Raw genomic sequence first — 12261 nt, 5'->3', positions numbered from 1 at the left:
AAAGTGTGCTCTCTCTCTCTCTCTCATGCCAACATAATTTTTAATATTAAAAATAAAATCCAGCTGATGCTGGCTACTAGTTACTTTTAATACTTCTGTGATGGAAAATGTTGGTTCTACTCATCATTTCCCATCTTTAATCAAGTCCTCTCTCCATGAGAAAACACTTTCCCCAATCCCATGTTAACTCCGTTTTTATAAACTGTCTTTGATGTGGAACCTTGTCAAAGGGTTTTGAAAGTTTAAATAAATTATGTGCTCTCTCAAATTATTTACCCTCTCAAATAACTCAGAATGATTGGAAAGACATGCCCTCTCTCTGTATAAAACATGTTGCCTTTCCCCTAACAGATTATGTTTGCACGAATGATAAATATCTTATACTTTATCATAGATGTTACTGACTTGCCAAATATGAAGTGAAGCTTTGAGTTTCAGGATCCAAACTGAACTCATTTTTTTTCCCTTAAAAATCTGGATAATGGATAAACAATCCAGGAAAACAACCAACTCTGAAATTATTTCTTTTTTGTTATGATAATGCTGCTGCTGCTAAGTCACTTCAGTTGTGTCCGACTCTGTGCAACCCCAGAGACGGCAGCCCACCAGGCTCCCCCGTCCCTGGGATTCTCCAGCCAAGAACACTGGAGTGGGTTGCCATTTCCTTCTCCAGTGCAGGAAAGTGAAAAGTGAAAGTGAAGTAGATCAGTTGTGTCTGACTCTTAACGACCCCATGGACTGCAGCCCACCAGGCTCCTCCGTCCATGGGATTCTCCAGGCAAGAGTACTGGAGTGGGGTGCCATTGCCTTCTCCATTTGGTATGATAATACTTAATATAATTCTTTATTCTTCTAATCTACACTGTTAATTATATTTAACCTTAAAATGATCACGTTTAATGGTAAAATCACCATAAGGAAATCAGTCAAGAAGTTAAAAAGGAACCAAGTAAAATTTTGTTTCTTTATCTTTTTGTGTATCAGTCTGTCTATAAATATATACATATGTACATGTATAACTCATAGCCAGATTCTAAATAACATGTGAATGATACAAAATAATTCATTTCAAAAGAGAATTAGCAAATCAGATAATGATGTGCACATAATTACATTTTGCTCATACAGGAATTCTGCATTTCCAGCCCCTTTAATAAGATATGATGGCAGCATCTTTGGTTAAATATGAAGTTTGTGAGGTAATAATTAGCTTTAGTCCCTTAGGGTAGAAAGTGGAGTGCCCCCTGTAAGTCCAATCCTTTTCTGGATGTTTAGACTACAAAATCAGGTGAGCCTTAGTGCCCATCTTTCGGGGTACTGCAGTCTTGTGGGGAAGACAGACTGCAGTCACGAGTCTGCCCAGAGTCTTGAGGACTGTGGTCAGGGATGCCCAGGAGTCCCAGAGGAGCATGACGAGGGCTGTAAACACTGTTTCTGGTGTCATCGTTGCTCAGTCTCTAGATCGAGTCTGACTCTCTGTGACCCCGTGGACCGCAGCCCGCCAGGCTTCCCCCTCCTTCACCACCTCTCAGAACTTGTGCGTACTCATGTCCCTTGAGTCAGGGATGCCATCCAACCATCCTGGCCTCTGTTCCCCCCTTCTCCTCTTGCCTTCAGTCTTTCCCAGCATCAGGTATTTTTCATTCCTGTTTAGAAGTAGTACATCCAAGTCAACACATGCTTGTTCAGCCCTTGCTGTTGGCCAGGCGTTACAGGAGACAGGATATAGCTGCTGTCTATAAGAAGTCTGCAAACTAACAGCAAAAGTTGTTGAGATTTTATATAAAGACATAAGCCACTATATATATACACGTAACTCCCTCACAGTTAGGGAGACCGTGCCCTAGATTAATGGCCTAATGATTCTCAAGTGCTCTGGATGGACCCAATAGTCCCGGCTCATTTTTAGTAGTAATATTTTTTTGCTGCTCAGACTTTTACCATACAACAGTTTTGCGCTGTTTTAATTTTATGCTTTTCTCCTAGTTTTGGCTGCGCCTGGTCCTTACTGTTGCACGCAGGCTTTCTGTGTGGCGGTGAACAGGGGCTGCTCTCGCTGCAGTCTGAGGGCTTCTCATGGCAGCAGCTTTTCTTGTTAGGGAGCACAGGCTCTAGGCAGGTGGGCTCGGTAGCTGTGATACACGGGCTTAGTTGCCCCGAGGCATATGAAGCTTCCGGACCAGGGACTGAAGCCACGTCCCCTGCGCTGGCAGGCAGAGTCTTATCCACTAGACCACAGGGAAGGCCCAATTTTGCAGTCTTGAAAAAGAATCATGATGTGAATGCAAGTGAAAGGACTATTAGAGGATGCTGAGTATAAATAGCCCTGCCAATAGAGAAGTAGTACATAAGTCATGAGATATTATTTAAGTGGGATGAAAGGTTTATTCCAAAACATTCCTTCCCTGTTCTCAAGGCCTTTTCTGCACATGCCCTTTGCATTGGGAGCTTCTTCAAGAAAAAAGCACCACATTCAACACACGCTACAGCCTATTTCTTTGTGTTCTTCCCCTTTTGACTATCCTCCCCTTGTGCCAAGCTTCCCTGCACCCCCCATCCCCAGGCGCCTGCGCACACAGGATTCCAAGTGAGGAGAAGGCCTGCTGATTGCTGCACGTACTGTTCTCATGGTTCTTAGGGGTCATGTTCTCATAGTTAGTGGTTCAGGCTCTCCTTGCTCCCTCTCACTTAGCATGTCGCTAATGCATAAAATGTTAACACCCCTTAGAAAGAACATATGTTACAGCCTCAGTGTCCTGTCAAGCACACTGTAATCCATTAACAATTTTAGACCTGACCAAAAGCTTATTCTTGACTGCATATCTGTCGCTACACTCTTTCCCATTATGTATCCCATACAAGTTCTGAGCACAATGATGACTTTAGATTAGCATGTGTTTTGATTTTGTTAGCTCTAAACTGTCTTATATGAATACACAAATTTCACGGTATGAAATTAAATACGTCGTTTGGGTGTGTTCCAGTTGCCCTGAAACATTAATTTTATTCATCTCCATTTTCCCCATCTCTTCATTGACCCAATGCATCCAGATCTATAATGTCAAAAAAAGAAAAAAAAGATTGATTGACTCGGGGAGTAGGGAATTGGAATGTAGTGATTTCACGCTCAGTTGTTGGCTAACAAGGCACCATGGTCTTTATTTAGTGAGGCCGCAGTGGTAGGAGATGAAGAATTGTGTAGGGCCCAGCTGCCGTGGTTACAGAGCAGGCAGCTTAAAGGGCTTCAGGGTTCCAAGTGTGAGGGGAATTGTCTCTTCCCAGCAGGTAAGAGATAGATCTAGACAGAGTCTGTCGTGTTCAAGATGCTGACTGGCCCGGCCAATTCATAAATCCTAAAAATTACAGCATCCTCTGGTTGGGAGGAAGGGGGAGAGGCATTTAGTAGAGCGCTTAACCCTTCTAATGCCAGGGAAGTAAGGCCTCCTGATTGATGATTGTTTACAAGGGGACAGTTTGTGTTTAAATCATTTTTAAAGCTATATTTCCCTTTTCCAGTCTCCTTTTAGGTGAAAATATATTGTCAGCTAATTGACTATCTCTTTAAGTGAAATTGGAGAAGGAAATGGCACCCCACTCCAGTGTTCTTGCCTGGAGACTCCCGGGGACAGAGGAGCCTGGTGGGCTGCTGCCTATGGGGTCTCACAGAGTCGGACACGACTGAAGCCGCTTAGCAGCAGCAGCAGTTAAGTGAAATCTTGTCAGTCCATCCAATTTACTTTTACTGCTCTGTAGCAAAATAGTGTAATATATTTATATTATTTTTCAGACAACTAGTGGGTATTTTTTTTACACGTTGGTCTAAAATAACTAGAAAGACCTACTGTCTTGGTTGTGTGTGTGTACATACACTGCACATACATGTATGGGACTCCTAAATTTATACAACTTTTTAAACATTTAAGCTTTGGTATAATATATAATGGGCTTCCCTGGTGGCTCAGATGGTAGAGAATCTGCCTGCAGTTCAGGAGACCCACATTTGATCCCTGAGTTGGGAAGATCCTCTGGAGAAGGGAATGGCAACCCACTCTAGTATTCTTGCCTGGAAAATTCCGAGGACAGAGAAGCATGGTGGGCTACAGTCCAGGAGGGGTTGCAAAGAGTTGGACATGACTGAGCGACCAACTCTTGCACTTTCATTTTTTCATAGTGCATAATAATTTTTGGTAAGGCAGTGTCTATGAAAACTAGTTTGCGAAGGCAATAAAGGTTCTGAACAGAATGCAAAGGACAGTGTTTACCCTATTAAGAAAACTATTTTCAAGCACATTGAAGTTACTGTTAATGTGCTCGTTCCAGGTGAGCCTAGGGAGGACGTCTACTTGGCAGATTTGGCCCTCCTCTAGTTTCTGTGCATCCTTAGAGATGATATGATTGTATCTCTTTAAACAGTGTTAGACCTTAGATTTTGATTCAGACATGTCTTGCCAGCCATCAATCCAAATTAGGTTTTACTATTATAAATATAAGATTCTTATTTCTTGGTTTTGTTTTTGCCTCATTAATGATTAAAGTATTTTTTAAATTTTGTTGATATGGAGAAAGGACACTGATATCATTGTTTTTGTTGTTCAGTTGCTAAGTCATGACCGACTCTTTGCAACCCCATGGACACCAGGCTTCCCTGTCCTTACCACCTCCCGGAGCTTGCTCAAACTCATGTCCTTTGAGTCAGTGATGCCATCCACCCATCTCATCCTCTGTCGTCCCCTTCTCCTGCCTTCAGTCTTTCCCAGCATCCAGTCTTTTCTAAGAGTTGGCTCTTCACATCAGGTAGCCAAGATATTGGAGCTTCAGCTTCAGCACCAGTCCTTCCAGGGAATATTCAGGGTTGATTTCCTTTAAGACTGACTGATTTGCTCTCCTTGCTGTCCAGGGGACTCTCAAGAGTCTTCTCCAACACCACAGTTCAAAAGCATCAATTCTTTGCTGCTCAGCCTTCTCTATGGTCCAGTTCATATCTGTATGCGACTGCTGGAAAAGCCATAGCTTTGACTAGATGGACCTTTGTTGGCTAAGTGATATCTCTGCTTTTTAATATGCTGTCTAAGTTTGTCATAGCATTCTTTTCAAGGAGCAAGTATCTTTTAATTTCATGGCTGCAATCACTGTCCTCAGATACCATTATCAATGTCCCTTATTTAATACCTGCCAGGTCCCAAGGATCACGTATCCCAGGAAGCATAGCTTGTTCTGAAGACTGGGGTTCCCTGTGGAGACTGCTCCATTTCTTCTGCTCTTCTGTTTCGCTGTTATTCTCACTCCCATCTTGCTCACACCCCGATCTTCAGGCTGTCTCATAATTTGGGACAGAACCCAAATTCCCAGTTCCAAAGTGAGTCTCATTTGTTACCATAGTTACAGGTCCAGGAGGAGCATCCTCATCCCAGGGTCCATTCGGTGCACATCATGCCCTCAGTACCGAATGGCCCTACTCACAGTGGCCCATTGTTATTCAGAGCCAGATAACTCTGGGTCTCATCATGCCCTCGTTTCTGCAGAACATAACTTCACCTGAGAAAAGCCTGAGGGAATGTGATTTGCCTGTAAAATAGGGGATTGGGCCTGAGCTTCCTTCTAGAGTTATGATGGGTTCATCTTTTCTCTACTTTTTAAATATTTTGGCCATGCCTAGTGACATGTGGGATCTTAATTCCCTCACCAGGGATTGAACCGATTAACCCCCTGCATTGGAAGCTCGTACTCTTAAGCACTGGACCACCGGGGAAGTTCCTGATGGGGGCTCATTTTAAACTATGCCATTTTTATTTCTCTGGTTGAACTCTTAGGAGTTCTATTTTAAATTATGCTTGCCATACTTCTTCCACAGTCTAAATAAAAACTGGTTTGGAATGACTTCTCCTTTAGAGTTCCCCATTTGGTTCCAGAAGGGTGCATTTGTCCCTTACTCCGTAGATGGAGAGGAAGAATGCTTTCCTTCTCTTTCTCTGTGTATTCTCCCTCTGATCCAGGTTCATGCCTAGCTGGATAACGGAACCCACGGGTAGCTGAATATCCACATTTCATGGCCTCACGGTCATAGCTAAGATGGAAAGCAGAGACTCCATTTTGCCCACTTACGATGTAATGTTAAGACCCATAGAGCTCAAAGAGAGAAATGAAGTAGTCTAAAGAAATGGAAATTAGGGCCAACATGAGGTGGAAAAATCCTTGCAGTATGCAGACTCAGTTGGAGGTGTACCCATGCATTATATAAAACCAAGCCTGGGTATTTAGGATTACAGTGTTCTTAAATGCAACCAGTGGCTTGACTGGCTATATTCACCAGTCAGACTTTCCTCGTGTGGTTATAAAGCCCCACAGGAAAATTATAGCTCCCCATCTAGACCTCTTATTCATACAGCATTCTGTCTCGTGAATCGTGGTGTGATCTTTTGGTTTCCGTAGATACACAGCAACTTAAGTGTAATTTAGGATATAGTCAGGGGAGAGTTACCCATTTGGGAATTTTCACAACCGATAAAAGTTCTTTTTTCCTCTTCCTTCTCCCCTGATCCATTTTATCACCAAATCTCTAGGTAGGAACCATCTTGCCATGTAAGAAATTAATATGATGGGTAAGACTTACACGTTCCAATACTTATGGCTGATCCATGTTGATGTATGGTGGAAACCAACAAAATATTATAACTGGAGAAGGAAATGGCAATATCCTTCAATTAAAAGTAAATAAATTTAACAAAAAAAAACTTACATGTTCCAGTTAGCTTTTATGCATCTCTTAGGTATCTGGCAAAGCTAAGTGGGCATAGGTCATATTTTCAGCTTTAACAGTATCACGTATGGAGATTTTCAACATTTCTGGTGTTTGGTGTTGTATTCTGATCATCAGTCATGTGAAATTTGCTTCCAGGATTTTCCTCAACTTAACTTTAAGCACAGATTCACCCATTTCCTCTGAGCTGTAATTTATTCAATAAGTATTAGTTGAGTAGCTACTATGTGCTGTGTGCCACAGCTATAAAGCTTAAGTAGATGTTATTAGTGAACTCAGGGAACTGGCAAATGAGCAGAAGAAGCGTAACTATAATTACACCAGATTAATTGAGGTGGGATGTGCTGTCACTCAAGTGTGAACAGTGTGGTAGAGGAGACAGAAAACTGCAATTAAGACCAGCGTGTAAATAATAAGGCTTCAGCACGTAAATGTGGGATACGTTATTGGTGGCACTGGCCTGGCTTGTATATGCTAATGACGACTTTTTATACTAACTATATGGCCCATGGGTTGAGCCATTTTCCACACATGGTAAAACTACAAAGAAATACCAAATGTTTCTGGACAAATCCAAGTTATACTCTAAGAATCCAGTGGAAGAACTGATGCATATGTGTCAGTGAGGTGTGAGTGATGGAGCAGGGCTCTGGCTGGACCATGACCCACCGCGGAGCTGGTAGCTGATGATAAGACAGCCTACCGAAGGGATCAATTTGGCTGAGGTTTCCTGGAAAGACGCAGAGGTTGGGACTAAAGAATCAAAGAAGCCTAGACCCAGGGGCTTTAATTGTAGGTAGAGAAACTTCCAACCAAAGCTTAACAGACAGTAAGTATTGTCTTGACCTGGGAAATGATACTACAGAAATGGTGGGATTTGAATATTATTTTTTAAATAACATTTATCACAAGAGGGGGCTCTGATAATGAAATAGCATATATTCATTAAAAATTTGGGGGAAAGCATGAAAATAAATCCTTTATGGTCCCAGTACCTTAGAAACCATTTTGGTTAACATTTTAGCATATTTTAGGTTTTATTTTGGTTTGGAGTTTGGGGGTCTTTTCCTTTTTTAAACAAAATTGAATTCATGTTCCATATGGCTCTATCTAATATATAATCTGATCCCCCCTCCCCAACACTTGGTAAGCCTTGAACATTTTCTCATGTCATCAAATACTCTTCTGCAGTATCATTCTTTATTTGTATGATTTTATTTATCTACTTATTATTTGGGGCTGTGTTGGGTCTTTGTTGCTATGCAGGCTTTGCTCTAATTACAGCAAGCAGGGGCTACTCTTGAGTTGTGGTGTGGGGGCTTCTCATTGTGGGGGCTCCTCTGGTGAAGCACGGGCTCTAGGTGTTCAGGCTTCAGAAGTTGCGGCTCCCGGGCTCTCAAGCACAGCCTCAATAGCTGTGGCACGTGGGCTTGGTTGCTTTGCAGGATCTTCCTGAACCGGTGGTCCAGCCCGTGCCTTCTGCATTGGCAGATGAATTCTTTTACCCCTGAGCCATCAGGGAAGCCCACAAGTGTCATGCTTAGTGGCGTAGGGAGGTAGGGGCATGCTCAGTTGTGTCCGACTCTTTGTGACCCCGTGGACTGTAGCCCACCAGGCTCCTCTGTCCATGGGGTTCTCCAAGCAAGATTAGTGGAGTGGGTTGCCATTTCCTCCTCCAGAGGATCTTCCCAACCTAGGGATCATTAGACCCACATCTCCTGTCTCTCCTACACTGGCACACAGATTCTTTACCATGAGCTACCTGGGAAGACTTCTTAATGGTGTATAGTTCCTCATATGAATATGCCACAATTCCGTTCCAGTTTTGAACTATTATAAATCATTTTGCGTTGAAGATCCTTATAAATAAATCTTTTCAGTTCAGTCGCTCAGTCGTGTCTGACTCTTTGCGACCCCATGTAGCGCAGCACGCCAGGCCTCCCTGGCCATCACCAACTCCCGGAGTTCACTCAGACTCACATCCATCGAGTCCGTGATGCCATCCAGCCATCTCATCCTCTGTCGTCCCCTTCTCCTCCTGCCCCCAATCCCTCCCAGCATCAGAGTCTTTTCCAATGAGTCAACTCTTCGCATGAGGTGGCCAAAGTACTGGAGTTTCAGCTTTAGCATCGTTCCGTCCAAAGAAATCCCAGGGCTGATCTCCTTCAGAATGGACTGGTTGGATCTCCTTGCTGTCCAAGGGGCTCTCAAGAGTCTTCTCCAACACCACAGTTCAAAAGCATCAATTCTTTGGCGCTCAGCCTTCTTCGCAGTCCAACTCTCACATCCATACATGACCACTGGGAAAACCATAGCCTCGACTAGATGAACCTTAGTCGGCAAAGTAATGTCTCTGCTTTTGAATATGCTATCTAGGTTGGTCATAACTTTTCTTCCAAGGAGTAAGCGTCTTTTAATTTCATGGCTGCAATCACCATCTGCAGTGATTTTGGAGCCCCCCAAAATAAAGTCTGACACTGTTTCCACTGTTTCCCCATCTATTTCCCATGAAGTGATGGGACCGGATGCCATGATCTTCGTTTTCTGAATGTTGAGCTTTAAGCCAACTTTTTCCCTAGGATAAATTTCCAGAAATTTTTACTCAAATCTTCAGCCAACAGATACGGGTCATAGAGGTTGCTAGGACTACTGCCACATATTTCCTGAAAACACTATTTCAGGAAAATATAAAGTGGATGTAGTGTGCAGCATGGCTTGGACAAGAGATTCTGTGAGAAGCACTTTAATCTGGTGCTGAAGAACTAGACAGCTTTGATTCCTATCCCAGTTCTGCTTGCTGTGTGACCTCAGTCAGAGAAATTCATCTCTGTGCCTTGATTTCCTTCTATGTAAAGAGTTCTAATTCATATGAAGCAATTAAAGCCGTGCTGGGCACATAACAGCTGGCATTATTGAGTTATTGTTAGTATTATTATGGTGATCATTTAGGTTTGAAGTACTAAGAGTCTAGGTTGAATTGAAAGGAAAACTACAGAGAGAGACAAATCAGTAGGACTCCATGACGGATGGCTATATCGGCCAAAGGAGAGAAAGCAGGTTTTTCAAACAAAAGTCAAGGTTTTTAAGCCTGGAGGAGTGAGTCTCTCGGAGTTGAGGTGGCTTTGGCCACTGAAGTTGACCCAGTGGGAGAGGAACGGCATACAGACTGAAGAAGGGCACGTTGCTGTGGGATGATCAGACGCGACCTGTCAGCATACGTGAATGAGCTCCCAGGAGAGGGCAAAGCTCGGACCCCTGGAGGTAGGAGGAGAGAGGGAGGGTCAAGAAGGCAGGCAGACCAGACCAGCCAAAGAGAATGGAGAGGCGCCACTGCAGAAGTGAACAGAGAATCAGGTTTGGGGCACCAGAGAAGGGGAAACGTCACCAAGGCATGGGTCCTCATCGGCGCCGAAGTGGCAGAGAGTTCAGAGGTTGGGAGGCCCTGGTCGCTCAGTGGTGAAGAGTCCACCTGCGTTGCAGGAGACCCGGGTTCCATCCCTGTGTCGGGAAGATCCCCTGCAGAAGGGATGCCTACCCACCCCAGTATCCTTGCCTGGAGAATTCCATGGTCAGAGGAGCCTGGCAGGCTACAGTCCATGGGGTCGAAAAGAGAGTCAGACACGACTGAGCAATTAAAATGTTCACTTTCTTTCACTTTCAGAGATTGACAGGAAATAAAAACCTTTGCTAATTCTAGTTAGTAAATTGAAGGTAAAGAAGTTGGAATATTCTTGATGTGTTCTAAGATGATGGTCTTTTCATTAGTTTTCCTTCCAGTATCTTATAACGTTGAGAATTTTAGTCACTGTGTGTTTTGGATCATTTACAAACACTACTTAGGATTCTTTTTTGCCCTGTAAGTTACATTTTCGGAAATCTTGCAAAGCAGTTAGCTTTCCAACTTTCCTCCTAAGATATCTTTGTTTCTCAATCATAATCATCTTCGGCGCAGTTGCCTAAGCATTTGGTTCATGTAACCATTAAAAACGCAGGGACAAAAATGCTGCAAAATAAACAGGACTGCAGATTTTATGCCGTAATCACTTGCCAAGTTTCCCCTTTGAAACCGAAGCCATTTTTGTGTCATTGAAATATAGTAGAATGGTCTATAAACAAGATTTCTGTTGCGTTTATATATTAAAACAGATGAAATCATTTTAAGTAAAATGTTAAAAGCATTTACTTCCTAATTCAGGCCAAGCTTGGTCCAAAAAATATTCATCGTTCATCCAGAATGTTAAAAAATGAAATATAACTGGGTTTTGATTCTCAGTTCATTTGCTTTGTAAACCTGGAAGGACTTTCCAGATTTAAAAGCTCCATCATGGATGTAAATCCTTTCTTATTTCTTTTGTTTCTTTCCACTTGGTGCAGGTTGTTTTCTCATGATCATTTCACTCTTATTATATGTTAAGGCTTGGCTTATTGGCACTCACTCACTCCCTTCTCACTCTGTATGTTGCTCTTACTAGAACTGGCCCCCAGACCTCTCATACTGGTTACCTGCCTAGTAACAAGGCATCTGATTGGTGTTTTCCATCAAGCATTAAAGGATACTTGGTTTTGTTTGGGGTTTGACTTTAATTTGAAGAATAATTTTCCTCAAGTCCTGATCTACCTGACTTTGCATTAAATCATTTCTGAGTTTGATTTTTGCCTCAAAACACGTGTTTGGATAATTTTTAAATCTCTTTGTTAGATTCAGCTTAAACTGTTTAGTCTTTTTTTTCTCCTGGTTTCTGTTATTTCCTGGGTGCTCCACACACCACCGAGTCCAGATGGATTCTTTATAATGAATGTTTGACGATTTGAAGGAGGGAGTGAGGAGATTCTTTTTTTTTTTTTTTCTCCTGCCTACAGCTGCTCTCAATATGGCTCATCATAACTGAAAGGAAATGAATAAAGATGAGTTATCTGAACCGAAAATCAGCCACAGCCCAGAAGCAACTCGTCCACGAATCCAGTAGGGAAAAGGAAGTCATTGCTGTAGTTTATTTATTCATATATTTTTAATGGTGGCAGGATTATTTTTTTAAATCTTGTACCTTTGAGTCGTGGCCATTTGGAGCATTTGGGAAAGACCATATGGTTCCAAATGAGATTCCCATCACATTCTGTGCATTTGAAACCATTTATGCTGAGCCTCTTGGCACAACCTACTCCTGGAGCATGAGCAGACACATGCGAGAGCTGTAGACAGAATGGGAGAGCAAGCAAATAGCGTCGGAGGAAATGTTAGTGGTTTGACTTGCCATTTTTGGATCAGCCTTCGCTTGGATGAGACAACCTATATTTTATTTTAAGCAGTGATTATCTCCATATTTTGTGCATTACATGTCTCCCATGATTAATATCTACCCTCGTGACTTAGGGACCATCAGGGCTCAGAAGCATTTCAAGCAGGGGAAACGTGGAAAGAGAGTTTTGAATTTGAGTCCAGATTAGGATGGAGGCTAAAGGTCATCGCAGAACTTGCTGAATCACATATTCACCCTGTAAGCAGA

General features: G+C 42.6%; 1 protein-coding gene across 3 annotated transcripts in view; it reads left to right on the top strand.

Moving 5' to 3' along the window:
* Positions 1 to 12261, top strand: part of CDK14 (cyclin dependent kinase 14) — a 673238-nt gene that overhangs the window by 607739 nt on the left and 53238 nt on the right. Inside the window, exon 15 of one of the 3 annotated variants that reach the window (XM_018047443.1) lies at positions 11618 to 11700. The exons of the other annotated variants lie outside the window; for them this stretch is intronic. The gene's annotated coding sequence lies outside the window, so the exon portion shown is untranslated. Of the gene's footprint in view, positions 1 to 11617; positions 11701 to 12261 lie in introns of those variants that run through there. 3 annotated transcript variants of the gene reach the window in all.

This window comes from Capra hircus, chromosome 4, assembly GCF_001704415.2.
Source record: "Capra hircus breed San Clemente chromosome 4, ASM170441v1, whole genome shotgun sequence".
NCBI classification, from domain to species: Eukaryota; Metazoa; Chordata; class Mammalia; order Artiodactyla; family Bovidae; genus Capra; species Capra hircus.
This window is presented reverse-complemented; position numbering and strand designations above follow the sequence as displayed.